The 18,906-nt window shown below is 37.8% G+C and overlaps 1 non-coding gene across 1 annotated transcript; it reads left to right on the plus strand.

Annotated features, from left to right (window-relative positions):
- Positions 1-670: 670 nt before the first annotated feature.
- LOC145013520 (small nucleolar RNA R71) lies at positions 671-777 on the plus strand. The gene has a single exon (XR_013665074.1). It is a non-coding gene; the product is annotated as a small nucleolar RNA R71 (small nucleolar RNA).
- The last annotated feature ends 18,129 nt before the right edge of the window (positions 778-18,906 follow it).

Below are 18,906 nucleotides of genomic sequence, written 5' to 3' on the forward strand. Positions count from 1 at the left end.
GTTGTTGAGCAAGTTTCCCAAGCTGCGTTTCTATGTTGTGGATGGATGCTTGCTGGTTCCTGAGCATGGTTCTTGTTTCTTGGATAGCAGCATCATGGTCACTATGTCTTTTCTCGGAAGCAGCCACAAATTTAGTAAGCATATCTTCCAAGCTTGGCTTCCTCTCTTGCACCGGCTCCTCCTTTTGATAAAAGCCTCTCCCTTTTTGTCTATACTTCTCCTCCTTGGCCTTCTTGTATTCTTCGTAAGGCAGCCACTCTTTCTTGTGTTTGCGCCAGTCCTCATCATACCGGTCACTGCTCGAATAACATGCTTGTGCCTTCTTGTTGCCATTCTCATCCAAATCGCAATCTCTATTGAGGTGAGGTCCATTGCAGTTTTCACAACCCACCCGAATAGCATGGATAGTTTGATCCATTTTGTCCATTCTCCTATCCATAGTTTTTAACATAGCCATGACCGCGGATAAGTCTTCAGTAGCAGCATACGCGGCTCCCTCGTGACATCATGCCTAGGGTTGTGGTATTCTCTAGAGTGTTTAGAGAATTCTTCAATCAATTCTTTAATCACCGGGGGTGGCTTCTTTGTAAGTGGCCCTTGCGAGTCTAGCAACTGCTGGGTTGTGACATTGACTCCATCATAGAAGATGGAAACTTCTTGCTGGTTGTTTAGATCATGGTGTGGGCAGTTTCTTAGCAGACGTTTGTACCTCTCCCATGCTTCATATAGAGACTCTCCAGCTTGTTGTTCAAAGTTTGCAATGGCCTTCTTCAGTTTGGCTATCTTGGATGGTGGGCAAAAGTGATCAATAAATTCTTCCTTCATCTTGGCCCAAGTAGTGACAGATCCGGGGGGAAGTGACTTGAGCCAGTCTTTAGCAGCACCCTTGAAGGTTACCGGAAGCATACGAAGTAGTTGAGTTTCGCGGGTGTCACACCCCCAAACCAAGGATGGCGGAAACGTCTGGGGGTGGAGGACTTCATGTAGAGTATCACAACAATGAGTATAATAGTGCTCAAAGTAAATACAACCAACACAAATATAATTGAAAACGTTACATCAAAGCACATGTTTACATGATTCACATCAATTACATTATGATACAAAATGAACTGTTTGACGATTTATCGTCCCATCCTCAAAACGTTGTTGATTTCATGTTTTCACTGAATTCCTGAGAATACAAGTAGTTTTGAAAAGTGTCAACACAAAGGTTGGTGAGTTCATAAGAGATTTCGTTAGAAAAGTAAATCGTTTTCCTTATAAAAGCGTTAGAATATGTATCCAGAAAATCCGATATTTTCTTTAAAATTTGTGTAATGTAGTCTTATGACTGAAGACCAAAATATATAATTAACCTTTCTTATTAATAGAAAATGTTATGCTCTTAAATGGACATGGACGCATTTGAATTAAATGAAACTTCTGTATGTTTTCATGTTTGTTAATACTTTATATATATGTAGTCCTAAATTAGAGGACCGAGAAATAACAAGTATTGACCATACTTAAAATTATAAATGTGGTTTCAAATGATGTGTAGTCGTAACTACCAAAACCAAAAATGTATAGTAATATCTATACTCATAGAGATAAAAATGATTTTAAATCGACATAAAACTCATTTAGGTTTTAAAATAAAATCCCGTAAACTTATGGATTGTTATATCCCTATGTGAGTCGCTATAATCATACTATGACTATGTGAACCTGCCACGACGTTCTCAGGCGTCGCGAAAAACTATAATGACATTTGTCACCCGTAGACCTGCAGGTCCCACTGTAGCTAGCAGCAAGGTGTGGGGTGTCAAACCCAATATAGATCTATATACAAGTATCACGTTCTCCCTCAAGGAGATTCTGATTATAACTACCAGGAATTATATCCCGCACTCGGACGTACGGGGAGAGAGAGAGAGTCTCACAATATAGGTTAACAAGTTTACGTGAAATGTGTGTGAATATAAATCTTTCTTGTGTGAATGTACCCTTTTTGTACGAGTGTGTTGAGTGATGTATCATAAACTATACCTATTATAGTTTATCTAAAATGTATGTAATATGTATGAACTCTTTTATGGAAATGTATTAGTGTTATGAATTTATCAAACTATAGGTTAACAAATTTACGTGAAATGTGTGTGAATATAAATCTTTCTTGTATGAATGTACCCTTTTTGTACGAGTGTGTTGAGTGATGTATCATAAACTATACCTATTATAGTTTATCTAAAATGTATGTAATATGTATGAACTCTTTTATGGAAATGTATTAGTGTTATGAATTTATCAAACTATAGGTTAACAAATTTACGTGAAATGTGTGTGAATATAAATCTTTCTTGTATGAATGTACCCTTTTTTGTACGAGTGTGTTGAGTGATGTATCATAAACTATACCTATTATAATTTATCTAAAATGTATGTAATATGTATAAACTCTTTTACGGAAATGTATTAGTGTTATGAATTTATCAAACTATACTTTTTATAGTTTAATATACGTGTTCTAAAATGAATGAATAATATTTATTATGAATGACTTAGTTTCATTTCATGATGATAAACTAACAAGGAAACACATTCAATAATTAGAACTTATGATTATACACTTTGCTCAACATAATACAAAGTGTTATGATATTTACATGCTGTTGGCTAACTTTAGCCATTCTGCCCTATTTTGGAAAAATCATAGAAAAATCATACGAAGTCGAAAACTAGATCCGTAAATTCTGAGAGTTTAAAAAAATGTGTCTAGTTTATTCATAATTTTTATCACTATTTTAATGACCTCCAACTTGGGTGAAAAAGTCCATAATCACAGACTGGTCCGGATTGTTGTTTGAAATGATAGGCAGTTTTGTAAAAATCACCATAAATTGTAGAAAAATCGTATGGAGATGTGCAAGTAGTCATTTTAAATCTAAAAACTTGAACTATTTGCACCGTGTACAGTTTTGAAAACAAAAATGTTTAAGATGCCCAAAACAGTCCGTGAATGGAGTTGAACTTTTCTGATGAAGGCTGTTAGAAAAATTTAGTTATGTTCTTAGTGTTTTTACTTGTATTCCCCCCCCCCCCCTGAAAACTTGAGAAAACATGAAAATGTAGGGGTATGAACTCACCTTGAGTGATTTCAGTAGATAAGTTTTGAAGAAGAGAAGTGTTCAAGCCAAGAACACTTGAAGAATCACTTGAAGATTCGAAGCTCTAACACAAATATGATGGAGTTTGTGTAAGATATCCATGATTTGAGTAGAATGAAGTGAAATAATCATAAGGAGGATGAATGATACTTACTAAGAGTGGAAGAACACTTGAAAATCAGCCTTGAATCTCGAAATTGGAGTGGAAAAAGTTTGAGAGAAAAGTGGTGTTTGATACTTAGTGAAATGAGAGCAAATGAGAGAAATGAGGAGAGAGGATGTTTGTTCCAGCTCTAAAAACATGGGAATGAGTGTAATTTGAGTGTAAGGGACATTGAAGTGACTTAGGTAAGGTGGGGAGGTGTGGTTAGTCAAAGAGTGGGTGTGGGGTGGTTGCTTGTGACATTGGATAAGGCAAAGTCAACACTCCACCTTTAATAATTCACCCATTTGATTTTTATTATTTAAATAATGATTTTCATCAAAATATGTTTAAATTATGAATATTTAGAGTTTATTGTGTTAAAATATAATTTCTGGAGAAAATCCCGCTTTGAAATCACGAAAAACGGGCTTAAAATGTTAAAAATATCAAAAATTGGCTAAAAGTGACAAATTTCCGAAATCTAGCCGAGGTTCGGCCTTCTGATGCTGAAACCGAGAGGAGGGAGGGTAGAAACCGAGAGGGCAGAAGGGAGAGAGTAGGAACCGAGAGGGGAGAAGAGAGAGGGCAGGAACCGAGAGGGGGGAAGGAGAGAACCGAGAGGCGCGAAGAGACAGAGAGGAGAGAAGGAGCAGAGAGGCGGAGTAGAGACCGAGAGGAGGGAAGAGACAGAGAGGCGGAGTAGACACCGAGAGGAGGGAAGAGACAGAGAGGCGGAGTAGAGATCGAGAGGAGGGAAGAGATAGAGAGGCGGAGTAGAGACCGAGAGGAGGGAAGAGACAGAGAGGCGGAGTAGAGACCGAGAGAAGGCGACAAAGACCGAAAGCAGAGAAGAGAACAGAGAGGAGAGAAGGAGCAGAGACCGAGAGGAGCAGAGACCGAGGCTCGGTCTCGCATGCCTCAGCCAAAAGAGGCTCGGTTCTGGTCCTAAGAGGCCTCTCTTCATGGTTTCAGTTCCTAAAGCCTATTTTTCTCGTTTTCGCCCCGTTTTAAGCCGTTTTTGACCCGGTTAAGGGTCGGAATGACCCGAATGATTCTAAAAAGTTACGGGAACTTTTGAGAGAGATTTGGGAGAGATTTCACATACTTGGAGAGATTTGGGAGAGATTTGACATTCTTGGAGAGATTTCTCATACAAAGAGATATTTGAGAGAGATTTCACATACTTGGAGACATTTGGGAGAGATTTGACATTCTTGGAGAGGTTTCTCATACAGAGAGATATTTGAGAGAGATTTCACATACTTAGAGGGATTTGGGAGAGATTTGACATTCTTGGAGAGATCTCTAATACAGAGAGATACTTGAGAGAGATTTCACATACTTGGAGAGATTTGGGAGAGATTTGACATAGAGAGAGATAGAGTGAAAACGATTGAGAGAGGTTCCATGTGTGACAATTGTCAGTGTCCGGCATCGCAATGCATGGTTCTTAAACCCTATTAAGCCTTGTTTAAGGATCTTACACACTCCCGATGAGTATGCAACATTGTTTTATCGGTTTGGCTCGCCACGGACTACAGTTTTAGGTTAAGGAGATCTAGATGTTCGCACTTTTGATTTATGATCTCTCATTAGAATAGAGAGTTATGTAGAAATTTCATAATGTAATTTTTAGTACTCACGGGCAAATTGAGTCAAACGGTTTGACTTGCTGACTTTAGTTGACTTTGACTTGACCGAAATTTGACGGTTGTCACATCATCCCCCCGTTAGAGGGAATTTCGTCCCGAAATTTGAATTTAGGCAAGGAGTAGGCATGAATAGTCAAGCCGAGAAGTGAGGATACTTCCTAATCGACTGACTCACGCGCTCCCATGTGACTCTAGGTCCTTGGTTAGTATTCCAACGAACTTTCACTAATGGGAAGTGGCGTTGTTTCATCCGCTTGACCTCGGTCCATGGTCACCATGGTTCTTCCAAGAAGGTGAGGCTCTTGTGTAACTCGATCTCGTCGAGGGGAATTGCAAGAGTCTCGTCGGATAAATACTTCTTGTAAATTTGGGACGTGTTGGGTAGAGTGTACTTTACCAAGCTCGCGGGGGTAGATTGAAGTAGCGAGTTACAGGGCTAATTCTGACAAGAATCTTGAAAGACACAATTATTTGGGGTATTGGCTTTCCATGCTTTCCGAAGCGTACTAAGCCTTCCCAGAGTGAGTGTTTCTAGAGGAATTTGGTCGGTTATACTGGAGTTCTAAAGGTTTCTTCCTCTTGCTTCTCTTCCTGTCAAGGGTTGTTCCCTTTAGGGTCAAAGTTGGGAGGGGTCCGTATTTTTCGAGACGTTCCTAAGGAACTAAGATGGTAGGTCAACGAGACCATGAATTTTTTGCGTATTCCTGCTAACGCCTTCGGTGCTGATTGTTTCTCAACGGTTTTGACCAATTGAAAGGGTCCTTATGAATTTCCACCTTGATAACGATGTGTCTTGAGAATTGAACTCCTCAATTCCAAAACTCGTATCTAGAGAACTTCGGGTAATACTTCTCTGATCGTATTCCGTGGTTTGTTGTAGCTGCTCTCCTTGGTTTCCTTCTTGCTACGAGGGTAGATAAGTAAGTCCTTTGTAATGACGATGATGAACTGATCCTTAGCAAAAATGGTATATCCTATTTATTACTTTCATGGATCCTACGAGTGGGTTTGATCCTATCCGAGGGTTATTACTACGAACTTTCAGCGTCTGCATCGAAGTTGGAGGATTGTTCTCGGACATCCTTCTTCAATACTCATGACTGGTGATATTCAGATCTCAGGTCCAATTCCTGAAGGGTACCTCGTTCGTTGCGGTTGGTCGGCCTATTCGTCTATGCGAGGCAGATAGTAAAGGTTTCTATTAGAGATGTTGTCGGGGCCTCTGAAATCGACGGAATTATGAGCAATTTGCTTTTCTATTTGACGAATAAGACCAGAGTTTTCCAGGGTGAGAAGCTTGGTTCTTCAATTTCATTGTTAAGTAGTTCGGCAGGTTTGACCTGACAGCTCTTGTAGCTCGATAGGAAGTATGTGGGTTTGGTTTACACGACTAGGCCTTTTTGGATGGTAGGACATTCACTCGTCCTTCTAGGCAACCTTGGCCTGAAGTTCATGGCAAGATTCGCACCTGGTTGTATCCATCCCAAGCTTCCTTTCTTGAACCTTGTCTGTTGTATGCATGACATTCCCGAAAGGTCTTCTGTAAATACTTGTGATAGGGCTTTGGGAAGTATAACACTCCTTTGGAGTGTGTTTTAGAGTTCCACAGCGAGAGATGACCCAAAGGTCCGTGCTGGATGTTTATGAGAGACGATAGTTTCGATATTCGGGGGGTTAGGTGAAGGGCCCTTTTATAGTCGTTAAATCGGGAAGACGAGGGCTATATCAATCAAAATTAGATAACGACAACAATATCTTTTTAGATAACATGAGATAAGTTGTATTCGAAGGAAGAGATCACTAGAGTGATAGAGTGTCCTGTATTTCTTTTCTGTGTGTTCCGTTTTGTTAAATGTTATGATTATTGTAGATGATTCATACCACAGTGTCTAGCACTGGTAGTGGGTGTGTTTTCGATAGCCAGTAATGATACTTGATATCATGATTCCTGACAGGTCTCCTCATAATCGAGCGGTATATGATCGTCGTATGTAAGTTGATATCGTGCAATCGTCGAGTGGGTGACCCCACTCAACCCCTAATACTAGACATGGAATCGGAGTCAGGATGGAATTATCTGTTTCAAGACTTTAGTATTTTGATTTTAAATTAACCCCGATGTATGGACAAGGTCATCACAACTTACAGGTAATGCTCCTAAGGTCACATATGAATGTCTTTGGTTTGATTTGTATGAGAGAGAAAATATTTTAGCTACTTTTTAGAAGGAAGGTTACTTTAGTAAGCGTACCAAATTCATTACAAACATATAGTACTTAAACGTTTTGTCGTTGGGAACATTACAAAAGTCCTAACATGGTTCCCTTGCTGCTCCTGTTGGTGTGTTCATCACATTCCTCCTGTTCCTTCGTTATTCTTCTCAGTTGAACATTCTCTCTTGAAGTGTCCCATTTCACCACATAGGTAGCATACTGGGCCTACCTTGGTGCAGTTGATTGAAGGGAGGTGATGGGCCAAGGCCCTACAGAAACGGACGGTATGCCCTTTCCTGTTGCAGTTTTTACAGTGCATCTCCCGGCAAGCCCCATGGTGATGAAAGCCACATTTGTTGCACTTTGGGAGTGATCCCTCATATGGTCTGGCAGGCATTTGGGTGGCAGACCCCGAGGCTAATGTCTACGCATGTGTCATGACTGCTGTTGTAATGGTAAGGGCGGCCCTAGGTTGTTGTCTTTTAGTGTATCCTTTAGATTGGTGGCGCTCTTTCATGTCCCAAAACTTTCTCTTCTTGTTCGTAGGTTCGTGGTCTGAGGTATTTTTGTTGGTAGGTATCCATTGGTGTCCCTGATTGTTACCTCAATTTGTATTGTTAGTACCGCTTCCACCCCTGTTGACGTTGTTAGTATTGAAATGCACCATGATGGCTGCCACGGCTGCCGTGACTGCAGCTTGAAAAGTAGCAGTGTCTATCTGAAGTGTTGGCGCCTTGCTAGTTGGTTTGTTGCCTCTTGGTGAAGACATAGCTCTGTTTCATGACGAAAAACGACTTCGTTAGTGGAAATGATTTTCTTAAGTGCATCCTTACAATTTATATTTACGCATATAAATTTTTGCACATTACTGTACTATTCTTAGTGTTCCTACTAACGCTCCCGAGATGGAGTTATGGCAGTGGGTAGGAGTAGGTTTCATACGGACGTTGAGATTTACTCCTCTTAGAATCATGTTTGTCCGAACACACTTGGCTGAGGAATTTTGATGGGATCCGGTGCATTAGTGCTGGAACGTTCGCACCCATAGGTCTATAAAGAAGAAACTTCTCAACAAATGTTTAAAGGTGAGACGATAATGAGTTTTTAGAATGGCTATATGTCGCGAGTTTTCTAACTAAGTTTATCTCATATCGATTTGTATCAAAGTTCGGTTGTTTAGGGTGTTCTGGAAACAATTTATAACGAGATTCTTTGTATAATAAACTCATGTATTTTAGTAGCTCTGTATCTAAGTGAAACCTTATACTTGACCCAAGCTAGGTCCTTATCACGACCTATTGATGTATGCTTAGTTATATAATTAAGGCTAGATAGTCCTTCGAGTCTGTTAGGTACATCCTAAGCCCATCTTGTTAATATGACTTTAGTAATCATGATTTTAGTGAAAATTTTGACTTCGATGCAGGTCTACTTCACATTTGTGCATGGGCGGGTTTTGATAGTAGATAGATTTCTCGATTAGTATGACCACTTAATTTGTAGTGTCGTGATTTTACTTACAATAGAGTAGCACCAGCGCATACTTATGAAGCTAATTTACCAGGTCTGGTGAGCGGCATGAACTCTACTTACGATGATCCATCCCTTGTGATGCCTGAGGCAAGGTCGATGCAATTTTGTAGCTTTTCCAATCAACGCTTGGCTACAATCATCCTTTCTTTGAATGCTGTGTGTCCTACCCTGTTACTCTCTTTCCTCTTCACGAGTGGCGATAAGGTCCTAAAAAGAGAGTTGGTCTCGGGAATAGTAGTATAACTCTGAGTCACCGGTACCTGAGATGGTGGGGTCTATAGTAGCGCGCCATTTTCTGAACTCGGATTGTAGTCTTCCTGTTTTAATCCCCGATGATCGCGATCCACCGGGTCTTTGCCGAGAGGGCTCTGTCCGTCAGTCCCCCGTGGTTGAGGTCATAGCACCCTCGTTGGTCTCCACATGGTAGTTGTTTTCATTGTTGTCGACATTCAACCCTCGATCACGATTGCCCAATGGTTTACGGTTTCGTTATAGTCGAAACGGTTCACGGAACCCTTGCTATGCATGGAGGATTGATTACCTCTGGTCCCGCTTATGATTCTTCTCATAATCATTCACCATTCCTCGAGTTCGGATTAGGAAAGTAAGGGTCGTCCGGTAAGTAGGATTTTGCTATGCCGTATTTGCGAGAATAGGAGTGGAGGAGATAAGTACTATGCGTCTAACTCTATTATCAATTACTTATAGGGGTGATCCTTATTAGTTACTTCTATAATGACATAGTGCATACTAATTACATATAACAAGATACGATAGACCTTTGAATAAGTGATCCCACTCTAGGTCCACATCCAAACAAGGAAAAGGAAGTAAGGTAATGACCACAAATTCTAAGTCTATAATTTCTAGGTTATATATAACCTTAAAGTATCCAGTTAGGGACTATAGACCTATTAATAAGGATCTATTTAGTTTTCATATAAGTTATGATATTACAAAATACTCCTATAGTATTTTAAACTCATGTTCTGTTCTAATGTTCTCATTGTGGTAGTGTTGGTAAGTTTTAGACTTGTTGCCATATCACAACTATTCTTGGGCATGTGCTAATCACTCCTCGGACCAGCATAGTTGATCAGGCTATGCCATTCCCAAGACTGACCATACATCCCCGAGCTTACCTGTGATATTCAACAATCATTACTGTTCTTTTATTCTAGAGTGGTGCTGACCTTAATATGTATGTATGCATGTATACCTTCAATAAGAAACTATTTATTTCTAAAAGTATAGTTGTTTTGAAACTTTAAATCAGAGACTTAGTCCCAATGCATTTATAGTTTGTATATCTTATGTGGTTTGATATACTGAGTTCACTATAAACAATGCTCTGATACCAATCTGTCACACCCCCAAACCAAGGATGGCGGAAACGTCCGGGGGTGGAGAACTTCATGTAGAGTATCACAACGAGTATAATAGTGCTCAAAGTAAATACAACCAACACAAATATAATTGAAAACGTTACATCAAAGCACATGTTTACATGATTCACATCAATTACATTATGATACAAAATGAACTGTTTGACGATTTATCGTCCCATCCTCAAAACGTTGTTGATTTCCTGTTTTCACTGAATTCCTGAGAATACAAGTAGTTTTGAAAAGTGTCAACACAAAGGTTGGTGAGTTCATAAGAGATTTCGTTAGAAAAGTAAATCGTTTTCCTTGTAAAAGCGTTAGAATATGTATCCAGAAAATCCGATATTTTCTTTAAAATTTGTGTAATGTAGTCTTATGACTGAAGACCAAAATGTATAAATAACCTTTCTTATTAATAGAAAATGTTATGTGCTTAAATGGACATGGACGCGTTTGAATTAAATGAAATTTCTGTATGTTCTCATGTTTGTTAATACTTTATATATATATATATATGTAGTCCTAAATTAGATGACCGAGAAATAACAAGTATTGACCATACTTAAAAGTATAAATGTGGTTTCAAATGATGTGTAGTCGTAACTACCAAAACCAAAAATGTACAGTAATATCTGTACTCATAGAGATAAAAATGATTTTAAATAGACATAAAACTCATTTAGGTTTTAAAATAAAATCCCGTAAACTTATGGATTGTTATATCCCTATGTGAGTCGCTATAATCATACTATGACTATGTGAACCTGCCACGACATTCTCAGGCGTCGCGAAAAACTATAATGACATTTGTCACCCGTAGACCTGCAGGTCCCACTGTAGCTAGCAGCAAGGTGTGGGGTGTCAAACCCAATATAGATCTATATACAAGTATCACGTTCTCCCTCAAGGAGATTCTGATTATAACTACCAGGAATTATATCCCGCACTCGGACGTACGGGGAGAGAGAGAGAGTCTCACAATATAGGTTAACAAGTTTACGTGAAATGTGTGTGAATATAAATCTTTCTTGTGTGAATGTACCCTTTTTGTATGAGTGTGTTGAGTGATGTATCATAAACTATACCTATTATAGTTTATCTAAAATGTATGTAATATGTATGAACTCTTTTATGGAAATGTATTAGTGTTATGAATTTATCAAACTATAGGTTAACAAATTTACGTGAAATGTGTGTGAATATAAATCTTTCTTGTATGAATGTACCCTTTTTGTACGAGTGTGTTGAGTGATGTATCATAAACTATACCTATTATAGTTTATCTAAAATGTATGTAATATGTATGAACTCTTTTATGGAAATGTATTAGTGTTATGAATTTATCAAACTATAGGTTAACAAATTTACGTGAAATGTGTGTGAATACAAATCTTTCTTGTATGAATGTACCCTTTTTTTGTACGAGTGTGTTGAGTGATGTATCATAAACTATACCTATTATAATTTATCTAAAATGTATGTAATATGTATGAACTCTTTTACGGAAATGTATTAGTGTTATGAATTTATCAAACTATACTTTTTATAGTTTAATATACGTGTTCTAAAATGAATGAATAATATTTATTATGAATGACTTAGTTTCATTTCATGATGATAAACTAACAAGGAAACACATTCAATAATTAGAACTTATGATTATACACTTTGCTCAACATAATACAAAGTGTTATGATATTTACATGCTGTTGGCTAACTTTAGCCATTCTGCCCTGTTTTGGAAAAATCATAGAAAAATCATACGAAGTCGAAAACTAGATCCGTAAATTCTGAGAGTTTAAACAAAAGTGTCTAGTTTATTCATAATTTTTATCACTATTTTAATGACCTCCAACTTGGGTGAAAAAGTCCATAATCACAGACTGGTCCGGATTGTTGTTTGAAATGATAGGCAGTTTTGTAAAAATCACCATAAATTGTAGAAAAATCGTATGGAGATGTGCAAGTAGTCATTTTAAAGCTAAAAATTTGAACTATCTGCACCTTGTACAGTTTTGAAAACAAAAATGTTTAAGATACCCAAAACAGTCCGTGAATGGAGTTGAACTTTTCTGATGAAGGCAGTTCGAAAATTTTAGTTATGTTCTTAGTGTTTAAACTTGTATTTCCCCCCCCCCCCCCTGAAAACTTGAGAAAACATGAAAATGTAGGGGTATGAACTCACCTTGAGTGATTTCAGTAGATAAGTGTTGAAGAAGAGAAGTGTTCAAGCCAAGAACACTTGAAGATTCGAAGCTCTAACACAAATATGATGGAGTTTGTGTAAGATATCCATGATATGAGTAGAATGAGGTGAAATAATCATAAGGAGGATGAATGATACTTACTAAGAGTGGAAGAACACTTGAAAATCAACCTTGAATCTCGAAATTGGAGTGGAAAAAGTTTGAGAGAAAAGTGGTGTTTGATACTTAGTGAAATGAGAGCAAATGAGAGAAATGAGGAGAGAGGATGTTTGTTCCAGCTCTAAAAACATGGGAATGAGTGTAATTTGAGTGTAAGGGACATTGAAGTGACTTAGGTAAGGTGGGGAGGTGTGGTTAGTCAAAGAGTGGGTGTGGGGTGGTTGCTTGTGACATTGGATAAGGCAAAGTCAACACTCCACCTTTAATAATTCACCCATTTGATTTTTATTATTTAAATAATGATTTTCATCAAAATATGTTTAAATTATGAATATTTAGAGTTTATTGTGTTAAAATATAATTTCTGGAGAAAATCCCGCTTTGAAATCACGAAAAACGGGCTTAAAATGTTAAAAATATCAAAAATGGGCTAAAAGTGACAAATTTCCGAAATCTAGCCGAGGTTCGGCCTTCTGATGCTGAAACCGAGAGGAGGGAGGGTAGAAACCGAGAGGGCAGAAGGGAGAGAGTAGGAACCGAGAGGGGAGAAGAGAGAGGGCAGGAACCGAGAGGGGGGAAGGAGAGAACAGAGAGGCGCGAAGAGACAGAGAGGAGAGAAGGAGCAGAGAGGCGAAGTAGAGACCGAGAGGAGGGAAGAGACAGAGAGGCGGAGTAGAGACCGAGAGGAGGGAAGAGACAGAGAGGCGGAGTAGAGATCGAGAGGAGGGAAGAGATAGAGAGGTGGAGTAGAGACCGAGAGGAGGGAAGAGACAGAGAGGCGGAGTAGAGACCGAGAGAAGGCGACAAAGACCGAAAGCATAGAAGAGAACAAAGAGGAGAGAAGGAGCAGAGACCGAGGCTCGGTCTCGCATGCCTCAGCCAACAGAGGCTCGGTTCTGGTCCTAAGAGGCCTCTCTTCATGGTTTCGGTTCCTAAAGCCTATTTTTCTCGTTTTCGCCCCGTTTTAAGCCGTTTTTGACCCGGTTAAGGGTCGGAATGACCCGAATGATTCTAAAAAGTTACGGGAACTTTTGAGAGAGATTTGGGAGAGATTTCACATACTTGGAGAGATTTGGGAGAGATTTGACATTCTTGGAGAGGTTTCTCATACAGAGAGATATTTGAGAGAGATTTCACATACTTAGAGGGATTTGGGAGAGATTTGATATTCTTGGAGAGGTTTCTCATATAGAGAGATATTTGAGTTAGATTTCACATACTTAGAGGGATTTGGGAGAGATTTGACATTCTTGGAGAGATTTCTAATACAGAGAGATATTTGAGAGAGATTTCACATACTTGGAGAGATTTGGGAGAGATTTGACATAGAGAGAGATAGAGTGAAAACGATTGAGAGAGGTTCCATGTGTGACAATTGTGAGTGTCCGGCATCGCAATGCATGGTTCGTAAACCCTGTTAAGCCTTGTTTAAGGATCTTACACACTCCCGATGAGTATGCAACATTGTTTTATCGGTTTGGCTCGCCACGTACTACAGTTTTAGGTTAAGGAGATCTAGATGTTCGCACTTTTGATTTATGATCTCTCATTAGAATAGAGAGTTATGTAGAAATTTCATAATGTAATTTTTAGTACTCACGGGCAAATTGAGTCAAACGGTTTGACTTGCTGACTTTAGTTGACTTTGACTTGACCGAAATTTGATGGTTGTCACAGCGGGTTACATTTGGAATATTGAAGTAATCAGCAACATCATTTACTTCATCCAAATGTTTGTAGGCATCTTCATGATCTTTCCCATAGAAAGGTATTTCCTTAAGTGAAGCTAGGATATGACCTTTTAGCTCGAAGGTAGCAGTCGCAGGAATTGCGGGTTGCACAAGTCCCGGGCCATTGTCTTCACGCATCCTCTTCTTCCATTCTCCCATGGGGATTTCATCAATGTTAGCCATAGTGAACTCTAACTCTTCCTCCGACTCGGTTTCTTGCTCGTACGTTGCCTCCTCTTCTTCCTCGATCTCGTATCCAATATCTTCTTGAATTGGCTCCTCAATTATCAAAGAAGCGCTAGAAGCTCCTGATTTACTGCTCTTCTTTTTCCCAAAAACAGTCTTCAAGTTGGACAATGGTGATTTCTTTGGTGTGCTTGAACTCTCCACGTCCTTCCCTTTGTTTCTTTTCAATGCGGATTCGGGGTCTTCAAATGGGGGTACCAGTGGTGTGTTTGCTCCTCTGGTCATGAAAGTCCTGAAATCAATAAAATAAAAATCATAAAAAGAACAAAAAGATTGTAAAAATAAAGAAAATCTACTGCTAACTAAACTGCTACTCGCCGAGTAGGTGCGATTGCACTCGGCGAGTATCAGTGGTATTTCAAAAAAATTTCTATGTTTTAAACTAACTAAAACAGATACTAAAACCTAATTACTAATTACTAAATTGCAATAAATGAACTTTATGCAAGTAAACTCACACAAAGGATCGAAAAAATTAGGAATTAGCATAATTATTTAGAACCGTTCCCCGGCAACGGCGCCAAAAACTTAATGTGTGTTTAACCAACTAGTTTTATCCCTACTTTTTATTAATAAATTGAGCACACAAAGGCAGTGAACCTGTCTTTAAGTGGTATAGATTGATAAGTAAGGTATCGAACTCAGGGAATGGAAAATTAAACTAATAACTAATTTTAACTAAAACAAATAATAAAAGTAAAGGATTTTTCTCTAGTTTTGCAAGACTAGAAACTTAGACAAACTAAATTAACTAATTAACTAAAGCAACAATTATTCACCAAATTTGATAAAGATGTTTCCGTTTAGGTTCAACCAATTCACTCCTATGGTTATTTAGGTTTAAGGTAGATTAATTGCTATTGGTTACCAATTATAATAGTTAGGTTCATGTTCATTACTCCTAACCCTTAGACAATTAACTAATTTAAGCGTTGATCAAGTGTTTAAACTAATTAATTCCCTAGATTAATTATTTGGATTAAATAAGATTTGTAATGGTCAATTAGGTTATCAATTCAATTAACCTCTTGTTGATGGTTTCTCAAACAAGCTCACACATTAATCTTCCTATTTTCTTATTAATCTTAGTTTCATAATCATTACTTCTAAGCATATGGTTTAGCATTCACATAGACATATGAGGTTAACAATTAAGTGATGTTCATGCAACCTAATTGCCTTCCAATTAACAGAAAATAGTAGTGATTAATACATAAGGTTCTTTAACAAACTTGATTTAATAAATCACCAATTAATAGACAATTAAGCAAAAATCAATAATCAAACCATAGGAGTTCTTTGGTATTCCCCAAACAGAAACAAAAACGAATTTAGCTCATAATTGCAGTAGAAACAAACATAAAAACAAAGTTTACTAAAGCAAACATATTCAATTCCTAAGTCTAAGTGGTAGAATTAACCTAATTGCTTGAATTCTTCCAAATATTGAAGCTTAGGGTTCCTTCGCGTTTTCTGGGTCTCTTAGTCGCAGCTAAACCTTCAAAAATCGCCAGGAGTATCATCCCATGAGATAAGGATTCGTATTTTATAGATATCCCAAAACAGGGTGTACTCGGCGAGTAGCAGAACCAACTCGCCGAGTAGATCCATACTTATCCGTCTTAAATCACCAGTCGTATTTATCTTCTGGAACTCCCTCGTGTACTCGCCGAGTAGGGTGGATCTACTCGCCGAGTATATCACCTTCTTTCACTCTTTGATCTTCAATTGCTTCCCTTTTCTCCTTTTTACTTCCAAGCATATCTTTTGGACTGAAAACAAAATTCACAACATTTTAAGTACCTTTTGTCCACATTATTCACATAATTAATCAAAAATCACTAAGAACATATGCTAAATAATTAACTAATTATGCACATATCAGAGTCCAAGGTCATCTTCATACTTCAAGAATAGACTCGATGAGTTGTTCATACAACTCGGCGAGTCCCATTTAGAATGATCATCTGATGAAGGAGAACTCGACGATTTGTTCATACAACTCGGCGAGTCGGATGCAGATTGTTTGAGTGTTAGTAGCGAAGAGGAACTCGCCGAGTTTGCACCAAAACTCGATGAGTAGTAGCAAGTGGAATCAAGGAAGTAAGACTAAGGACTCGATGAGTTGGCGGCCCAAATCGACGAGTCAGGTCAACTGAATGTTGACTTTGATAGTTAGGTTGACTTGAACCAGGGGTAGGAGAGTCATTTTACCCTCAATATTATTATTATCAGTATTTGATTAATGGTGCTCATGGATATTGTAGCCGGGGTGAAACCGGAGACGCATCAGACAGATTCCAGAGCAGTCCTTTCAGCAGCTAGGCTACGAGGTCAGTTTCCTTCCAGTAGGAACGGGTCTAAGGCCATAATGCCGATCCGTTTAGTTAGTAGTAGTTTCCGGATTTCGGTCCAATGTAGTTGTTAGTGTGTTTGATGCCTTCACGGCTCAGACAGGATTTATGTGTTAGGTGTTATGGGCTACGGCCTAACGTAGTATGCAGTATATGAGTTTATGATCATGTGTGTTATGCTAGTTGATATGTGTTTATGCTATGCTATACTATGCTGAGTTAGTTTCCGGAATTCGGTCCGATGCAGGGGACAAGGTCCCAGTCAGTTCCGGACTTCGGTCCGATGCAGGGGACAAGGTCCCAGTCAGTTCCGGACTTCGGTCCGATGCAGTTTCCAGGCTTCGGCCCGATGCAGTGGGCAAGGCCCAATACGTTTTCTATGTTACTGTATGGTAGGTGGTAGTTTGGGGGAGCTCACTAAGCTTCGTGCTTACAGTTTTAGTTTTGGTTTTAGGCATTTCCGCAATTAAGGGGAAGAGCTCGGGATGATGACATCGCACACACCACAGCTTCAGTCTTTATCTTGGGAGTTTGTTGATTTGTAGTTTGATTTGATACAGTTGTTTCACGACATTTTATTATGAGTTGAGATATTTGACACATTGTCTTTATGATATGAAAAAAAGTATATGATTTTTATTACTATTTAAAAAAAAAATTTGGGTCGTATTTTTGGGATGTTATAGAATATCTGTAGATAAAATAACTTGCTTTAACAATGCCTTTCCTTTTGTATTATTGACATGATTGCTGATGACATTTGACATTGCAACTGATTGACCACAAACTGTAAGTTTTCTTTTGTTAGTTGCTTCTTTTTCTCCAATTATAGTTTCATTTGCGGTGGTTGATTTTTCTACTGTGGTATCATTTATTTTCATTTTTTTAAATTAACGAGAGATTCAAATTGCAAGTTTTCTTTGTTTTATTTCTCCATTTTTTAATTGTTTCTTTTCTATATTTTTTCTTATATTCACAAGCATTATGAATCATGTCTAACTTGTCTATTATGTCATTATATCGTGCTTGTTTTTTCTTCAAATTTATAATAGCTAATCTTCTATATTGTTTCTTATTTATAATGGAACAACCAACATCTAAAGTTTTTGTGTAATTATTAGATGCTTGTTGAAATGTTTTTATGATTTTCAAGTTTGCAATATGTAAATTGACAAATTTGTTTTTCCTTAATGGTTACACCTATTCATTTGGAAATTTTATTTACCTATCTTGATAAATTAATCAGGAAAGAACTTGGTTGATGCCATAGAATGATGTTGCATACTATTCACATTCATTTCTTGTAAGCAAATTCAATACCTATTCAATAAAAAATAGATAATTTAGCATCAATTATATAAATTCTCCACAAGGAAAGAAATAGGTGATATATGATCCAGCTACTTTGCTATATATTGAAAAAAAAAAATTAAATATCTAACTAAGTCTAGAATATCATCAATTAAAATTCCAAACGCATAAAAATATCTTTAAAAAAAACCCTTAATTTGAAGTTTTGTTAAAAACATGCAAAACGCTAGAAATTCTGTTCATTGGAAACCCATAAATATGTTTTGTTGATTAGGCTTGGAATTGTTGTGTAAAAAAAATCATGTAAAACAGTAAGTTGTTGCAAACGTGAAAAATTAAACAACATTTCTACAAAAGAATGATTAAACCAATATTATTCATTAATCAGGGTTGGTTATTGCATGTTATAACAAACCAATAGAACTGTATTGTTTTCACCGGTAGTAACAGACCACCAAGTGAATTGAGACATGCTTGTATGCTATTGGAGTATGTTAATTTCATTATTTATGAAACAATGAAACAGTTATTGTCAGTAATCTGAAGTGCACATTTAATCTTCAAAAAAATTAAGGATTAGTGAGAAGGATAATAATACAACACATTACACCAACCTTTTTCTTTCAAGTTGCCCCAATTCAAAAAACTACATATAAATATAAACATAAGAAGCGATCATGGCATGATGGAAGATCATGGCATGATGGAAGATAGAGAGTGATATGGGTTTTTCATAATAAACATGAAAGGAGAGAAGGAGAAGAGTGAATTAGCCCTATGTTCTTGAACCTGGAACGTGTTAAGTGGCTGTTGGTGTCCAAT

The sequence above is a fragment of the Lactuca saligna genome, chromosome 8 (assembly GCF_052625555.1).
Source record: "Lactuca saligna cultivar CGN05327 chromosome 8, ASM5262555v1, whole genome shotgun sequence".
NCBI lineage: Eukaryota > Viridiplantae > Streptophyta > Magnoliopsida > Asterales > Asteraceae > Lactuca > Lactuca saligna.